Here is a 7,296-nt window from a genome sequence, read left to right as displayed (position 1 = left end):
TGGTGGCTATAATCAAGCCTTACACAATGAGTTAAACATGCTCAAGTTTTAATACATTACACACATGCTGCCTGCACTTGTATTATTTGTTCAAACTTTGCTGTACTTCAGAAATTTTCTCAGTACAAATACCACTAGTAATGATGTAAATATATGTGAAAAAAAAGCACATGAAGCTTTTAGTCTTGCAATAACTCAACCAAACAAAATAATAAACAACAGTCGACAGCTTATGCCTATGGGTAAGCGACTGTCTACCATTGAGAATGCATTTTGGGATTCTGGAACATTTTCTGAGAAATTTTTCGTCGAGTTCCAAAACAGGGGTTTCTCAAAAATTGGTGACAGTCCCTTTAATAAAATGTACCACTTCAAGCTAAGCAAGATCTCATAACAATTAACAATTAAATTTGTATTTGGTGTCATTTACTTTCTGACTAAAATGATCCGTAGCAGTTGCACAATTCTGCAAATAACTTTGTCCCATTCAAGTCAAGATATAGGCATGGGTGAAGAGGCTTTGAAATAGATTGCACAACTTTTTAATCACATTGGCGTGCTTCTTTTAGCTAGTCCACTCCTTCGAAATATTTCACTTCGTAAATGTGGGAGATGATGAAACTGCCAGAGCTTTCATCTAGTACCTTACAAACATTCACTAAGTTCTCTACTTTCACATAGTCACCTCCTAATTTTGCTGCAGTTTAGTCTCCTTTTTTCACTGCAGGATTGTACTTTACGCTATGGGTGATGCATCCACCTACACACATGCGGATGTACTCTTCAATTCTTTGCACACCACAGGTGTTGCTGCATACAAATTCAGACAAGTTGTGTGAAGGTACCTGGGGTCTTCCAATAACTTTCTCTCATGTGCTCCCTCCATGGACTGAAGTTGGTTAAAATTGCTCACAGGAAGAATCCGCTACAATAGTTGAAAAGCAATGCCATTCCATGACCATACCAGTTTCACTAGATTAGCCATGTTGCTCTGCAATTCAAAACATGAAACTCACCAATGTAGTCCATGCAGTAGCACACACTTTGGCAAGTGCAGCAAAGTGTGCACATTGGATGTCATTTGTGCTTCCCCAAAGTCACACTAAGTCTTGACAACAAACTTTTTTATTTTCAGCGTACAGTTGTCAATGTCATCTGATGTCACATGACTCTTTAATAAAACATACACTGATGACAACAGGAGAGCAAAGTGCTCAAGAAACATAGCTGGTAGGATGCCTTTCAGACACGGTAGGCTGTAGTAGAGGAGCCATTACTCCCACTCAGATGCCTCCTAATATTTTCTAAGCTTAACAGACCTCAGTGTTTATTAAAGCACAAGGGAGGTCTCTGGCTTTGGAGACACTCTACTTCTGAGGTACTGTACCAGGACCCCAAATATAGCATGCCCTTCCCGTGTCGAGAAACCACAGCTCTATTATTCGGCGTACAACACCCAGCAGTGCAGCATCCATATTATCAGGGCAGAAACTCCATACAATATCAAATCCAGGAACATTGATGAGGGGTGAAGTTCCCTTCAACTCTTTGATGGTACATTTCAATGTTGCAGCCATTTTCATGTCAGAGAACATGCTAGCTGCATTTCTGTCTTCGACAGTTACAGCCACAGGGTACTTGGCATAACTTGCACAAGATAACACGAGATTTATATAGCTTTGGTCGAAAACGCACATAACAGTTGACACACACAAACACACATAACGTGAAAAGAAGCAGGATCTTATCGCACCTTCTATGAATTCTATGGGACGTAAGCATTAGGAACAGCCATAGTAGCCATTAAACTGTAGGACATTCGGCATTGAAGACTGGGCTGATGCATCAGCAACGGCAGTAATGGAGTACACCTAGAAAGTGCGAGAAGGTGCCATTTTAATTCCTGTCACTCGGAGAACCAAAACAAGACAAACATGAAATGGAAGTAATCGAGCAAAACAAGATCACTGAACAGGTGCTTTTTTTTTCAAAGGTGACACAACGTACCTCTGAGTCTTTAGTGTCATACCACAAGAGCACACAAATGATGTTGCTCCACTGTCTGTGCGGTGGCAACTAATTCACAGTCATATGTACAAGCCAAATGCATTAGTTAAAATACTGAAATACGGGACTTCCATCAGCACTCACAGTTAACGTGATATCATGTTTCTTGCAGCCAAGCTTCTTTTGCTGTTCCCGGTAAAAGGCACCATCAGTCACATATGACGCACTAGTGTTTTCTGTGTCTTTTCTTTCACTCAAAAATTTGTACAGCTCTTCTCTCAAAGTGTCATCTGCGAGCACAGATGCAATTTGCTTTTTCAAGGGCAAGCCAAGGAAAAGAAGCCATTTGCTGACAACTTCCCCCCAGTGTAGTACTTTTCACAGCATATGTCAGACCCAATGTTGCACTCACTTAAGCTATCCCTTGTCTTCGCCAGCAGGCGATTACAAAATGGGCAGTAAAAGTAGAACTTCATCTCATCTGGTGAGGTTGTAGGAACTTTCTGTAAAGGTATTTACTGTCTGGAAGCACACATGTATTAAAATCTTGTTACATAACTTCAAGAGGTCTTCTATATGTGTCACAACCAGTATGGCCAGCGACGCATACATTATATAGGTGTCAAAATATGGAAATCGCTTTCTACAAGTATTAAGCAGTCAGGCAATTTTAATACCATGGTAAAGAATTCTTTCTATCTGATCTAAACTGATTAGGCTTGAATGAAAAATTAGAATGTCAACAAATGCATATAGCGTTAACTGTTATACATTCTTGTTGCTTCTATGCATGTGCATATAGATGTACAGTTATGTGAGTGCAAATGCATGTGTACCCATGTTCTTACTCGACATACTGTGCATCAAATGTACAGCGCATCAAATCAAATCAAATTTACTGAGCATCAAACGGATGTCTAGGGGCGCAAACAAAAAGCCTCTGCAAAGGCTTCACTAGGGGCCTGCACCCCCTGCAGAAAACTTGGACCTTGCGGACAGAGCAGTTACAAAATGGCAAACAAATACAAAAGGGTCCGTATATACAGCTCACAAGTGGAAGTTTACACAATAGTTAACGATACAAAATGTAGAGAACAAAAAATGAGTGCACATGACATGTCCATCAACCAAACGTACACAAATAGGCACGGATTTAAAAAGTAAACGGGGTAATGAATACTAGTAAAAGCCGCGTTAAAAAGACAAAAGTTTAACAGCAACAAAAGCTATGTACAGTCGTGAGCAAAAGTATACGGACCACAGGGTCGCCGGAAAAATGGAATTTCTTCGTAATTAACAAGAATAAACTGGAATTAATGAGTACACTGAAAAGTTCGCAACGCCAAGTTTAGACTGCAGTGCTCAATTTCAAGTTGAGTTCCTAGGCAGAGGAGAAAATCGGCTTTATCGCGCAACCCCCTGGTCTGTATACTTTTGCTCACGACTGTACCTACACTATGCATATACAAAAAGTATAAATGAGAACATGACAAAATATATAACACCGAGCAGAACCAGTATTTTCTTTATTAAATACAAGTTTCATTTAATAGGCATGGTAAGGTGTGTGATAGTTTCTGTCGGCCATATTCTGTGCTAATTTTCAGTAAATACCAGTTGGTGGCAGTCCTATATATACAATGTATGTATAGCGTATCTGTGTACATTCTCGCTACTTTACTTGAATAATAATTAGGTGTTGGTATTTTTGGAAACAGCTAAAATGGTATAATGTTCAACCAATTCTTGAAACATCACATGTGTGTACAATGAAGTTTTGTTTAAGAGTTTCATGTATTCTTATTACCAGCACGTATTTGTGCAGGTGGCCGTGGGAGGGAGGCCACGGGTTTTGTTTCGGATGCGTGCTGCCTCACTGGCGTAGGGGGACTCTCGTCGTGCGCATCACTTAGCAGTTTGGGCAGCAACTAAGCCTTTCTGCTTCTTGGTGATTATGGCTGTGTCGTCGGTATGCGGGAGCTGGCACGTGCCCGAGCCAGGAGGGGCCGTGGCCTTTTCGATTCTGTGGCGGTCTGCACCATTGTTTACTGGTTTTTGTTTGGTTGCATTTCTTTCCTTTTTTTCTCTTTTTCTACCCACAAAGTTTGTGACCTTAATGCAAAAGAAAAAATTATTGCACTTGTGTCTGAATCGTTTATTTTTCTTTGTATAACTGCATGGATCCATAAGTAGACTGCGGCTAAGGACCCAGATGTCGCATAACAGTCGCGTTTATTGATTTAAATAAAATTATTATTATTATAGCTGTCCATGCCAGACCATGCTTTATAGCGAAGTCCATAACAAGCACAAGGGAATCACTTCTTTTGCCAAGCGGGCACACAGACTCCAAGCGAAAGAGGCTGGAGCTCAGGCGGCTGTCAGACGGCTCAGTCGCATTTGATAGATTATCTTCAGCGGGTGAAAATTCATCGCCGGTGTTACAATTAGCAGCCAACTCATCTCCCACAAATGACAAACCACTGTAGTTTTGTTGTCCTATGTCCTCAGCAGGGTCATAAGCTTCATTATCGTCCGAGGATTCAGATGCATTTGTGGTCGTACGTTCACCTGAATCAACGCCCGTGTAAGGCTGTGCCGAATGCGCGCGAGCACACTTTATTTCGTGTGACGTCGATTTTGGAAAACGGTCATTCCTGGTTCCATGCTTCGGGCTCAAGATGTCGGCCTGCAGGTTTTCTTGTTCGTACTCATCATGCCTATTCAAATAGATTGGTTTGCCTTGTTGACATGACAAGCAAGCTGCAGCGGTTGCAATCCACGCCATTCAAATCAACAAAAAATAATAAATGCTTGATGGATAACAAATGTTCACTACGCATGTGCACAAAAATCATGTCTCGCATGGCACGGTTTGATCAGAGAGACGCGGTACCGACTGCACTGATTCAGCCACCTCAGTTATTCCACGCTTGACTAGTCTTTAAATGCTTACAACAAATGCTTTATTAGTTTTTTATTTCATTTTAGTAATTTAAAGCAGTTCTTATTTTAACGTTTCAGAAACGCTACTTTGTAGTTTATATCCATCTCTATCCAAGCCGTTGCCGAAACACCAGCATTACCAACATAGTTGCCACATGATCGTTGTGCATGTTCATTGAGAGGATGCGTTCATGTAAGGTCTCAACGTACGTTCGCGTCGTTCATGGCATGTGAGCATGATTGCATGAGTGGCGGCGAGTGACAGCCATACGTGCTGTTTTTAACTGTGAAACTTGCCAGCATGCTCATCTAAATTAAGATGATGTGCGCGCTAGTGCAGTTTCTAAATAGTTTTGACGCTAAGGTGTATACGGTCTATGTAGACAACATAAGGACTTTCATCCAGCCAATAAAGAAGCCTTCACCAAAAGCGAAGCCTACTCCACTCATTGCACTGATGAAAAAGATCCGGATAACTGGATCATACCTTTGTCAAGTTCTGCTGCTGGCAGGTGTGATGGAATAGTTCGGCACGTATGTCTGTGTGCAGTCAGGCGGTAATAAATGTCAGAGACGCACGAACGGATTTAAACTAACATTTATATAACATGATGGGACTGAAACAAGACAAACACTAAACACAGCATACAGAGCAAAGTCCTTACATCAAACACGTCCACACGAGGTCCTACGCGCAACGTTCGAGAGAAGAGCAAATAGGCCTCACGGATTCAATACTGATGTCGATCGGCGGTAGGTCGTCTCGAGCAGTCGCGACGATTTCTGTTGATGGACTAACGTACGATGACCCTCGTGGGAGGCGAGCCAAGGCCGGATGACAGCACGGGTCTTCAAATGAGGCAGGCGACGGCCCACGGCTGCATTACCGTGGCCAGAGCACTCGAACGGGTGTCAGGCGGGTGGCTTCCACCGCCACAACTCCACATGCCACCTCGAGCAAGAGGCGGCCTCCAAGCAAAGGCCTCAGTTAGGCCTCGAGCAAAGGCCTCGGTTAGGCCTCGAGCAATGGCCTCGGTTAGGACTCGCCCCGGACACAGCCTGAAGCTGCTCCCACAGGCGGCAACGAGCAGGCAGCAGCCAGGCCTGCTCCAAACGGCGTCGCACCAGGCGCCACTACGCGTCTGCACCGACAGGCAGGCGCGTTGTCCTCAGGGCCGCCTCAGGTACCGCGGCAGGAGCTCCCGGAACAGCGCACTGGTCCTGCGTCTTCCAGTCACGAGCCCGCTCTGTCTGTCCAGCACCCGCGTCTTCTTCTTCCTTTTTCTCTTGCTTCGTTTTTTTTTTTTGAGCGCTGCCAAGCGCGCAAGCTGCCCCTGATGATGATGTCCCCAGCACATGGCTCGTACCCACTTTGAAGCTGTCCCTATCTCGCCTTCTTCTGTTTCTTCATTCACATGTCTCGATTGTTGTCAAACCGTCCACGCACATACACAACACTGATAAGGTCACTGCACTACAGCAGGTAAGCAAATGAAGCTAGCAATTTATTGCTTGTTAACACTTGACATATACAGGGTCATCCCATGCCAAACGTAGCAAAGTTGGTGCTCGCCCATCACATGGAATGACCAGGCCTAGTGTCGCTGTCACGATCGGGCATGTGTTGCGGCCTCCACGTAATGTGTATGTGTCAGTGATCGAAGAACACGCCTCCACGGGTTTATAGTTCAATGATCTACAACCAACGCTATTAGTTATTGCTATGCTTGTAGGATTAATATAGAAGTAATCATCTGCTCTCCAATGTAATTGGGCAAAATTGATCTTGCATGCTGAACAGTGCCGCAGCAACAAATTAACTTGCAGAACATGTTGGGAAAGTTGGGGCATTGTATCTCAAAACAAGCACATGCAAAAGTGTAGACACGTCCTCTGGCTTAGCATCTTTTTCACATGGGCACACGTTTTTTGCTTTCCTTTTTATTGGCTACTAATCTAAAGTGTGCTTCTCTTCTGCCAAACAGCCAAACATATTGCATCATGTTCTATGCACGTGTTGCACTGCAGCTTTTCGAAACTAATATTGCGCACTTTGACTTTATTATTGCGCATCACAGGCTCTAAATAGGCTTGTGCGAATATTCGAGCGCTTCGAATATTCGAACGAATATTACAGTATTCGAATTTGCTTCGACTCGAATTTAAAATTTCCGATATTTCGAAGTATTTGGGGTGAACGAATATCAAAACTGCATGCAAGTACTATCAGGAGTTTCGATTTCGTTAGGCAAGCCGCAGTGCCATTGAAATCAGGCCTACATCTTGACTACATCTGGCGCCAAGACAAGCTAAGCCACATCTAGAGCATTGTCGTAGCCATCT

General features: G+C 43.3%; 1 pseudogene; it reads right to left on the bottom strand.

Annotated features, from left to right (window-relative positions):
• Positions 1–704: 704 nt before the first annotated feature.
• LOC125945048 (uncharacterized) lies at positions 705–4,201 on the bottom strand (annotated as a pseudogene).
• Positions 4,202–7,296: the final 3,095 nt, after the last annotated feature.

This window comes from Dermacentor silvarum, chromosome 4, assembly GCF_013339745.2.
Source record: "Dermacentor silvarum isolate Dsil-2018 chromosome 4, BIME_Dsil_1.4, whole genome shotgun sequence".
NCBI classification, from domain to species: Eukaryota; Metazoa; Arthropoda; class Arachnida; order Ixodida; family Ixodidae; genus Dermacentor; species Dermacentor silvarum.
This window is presented reverse-complemented; position numbering and strand designations above follow the sequence as displayed.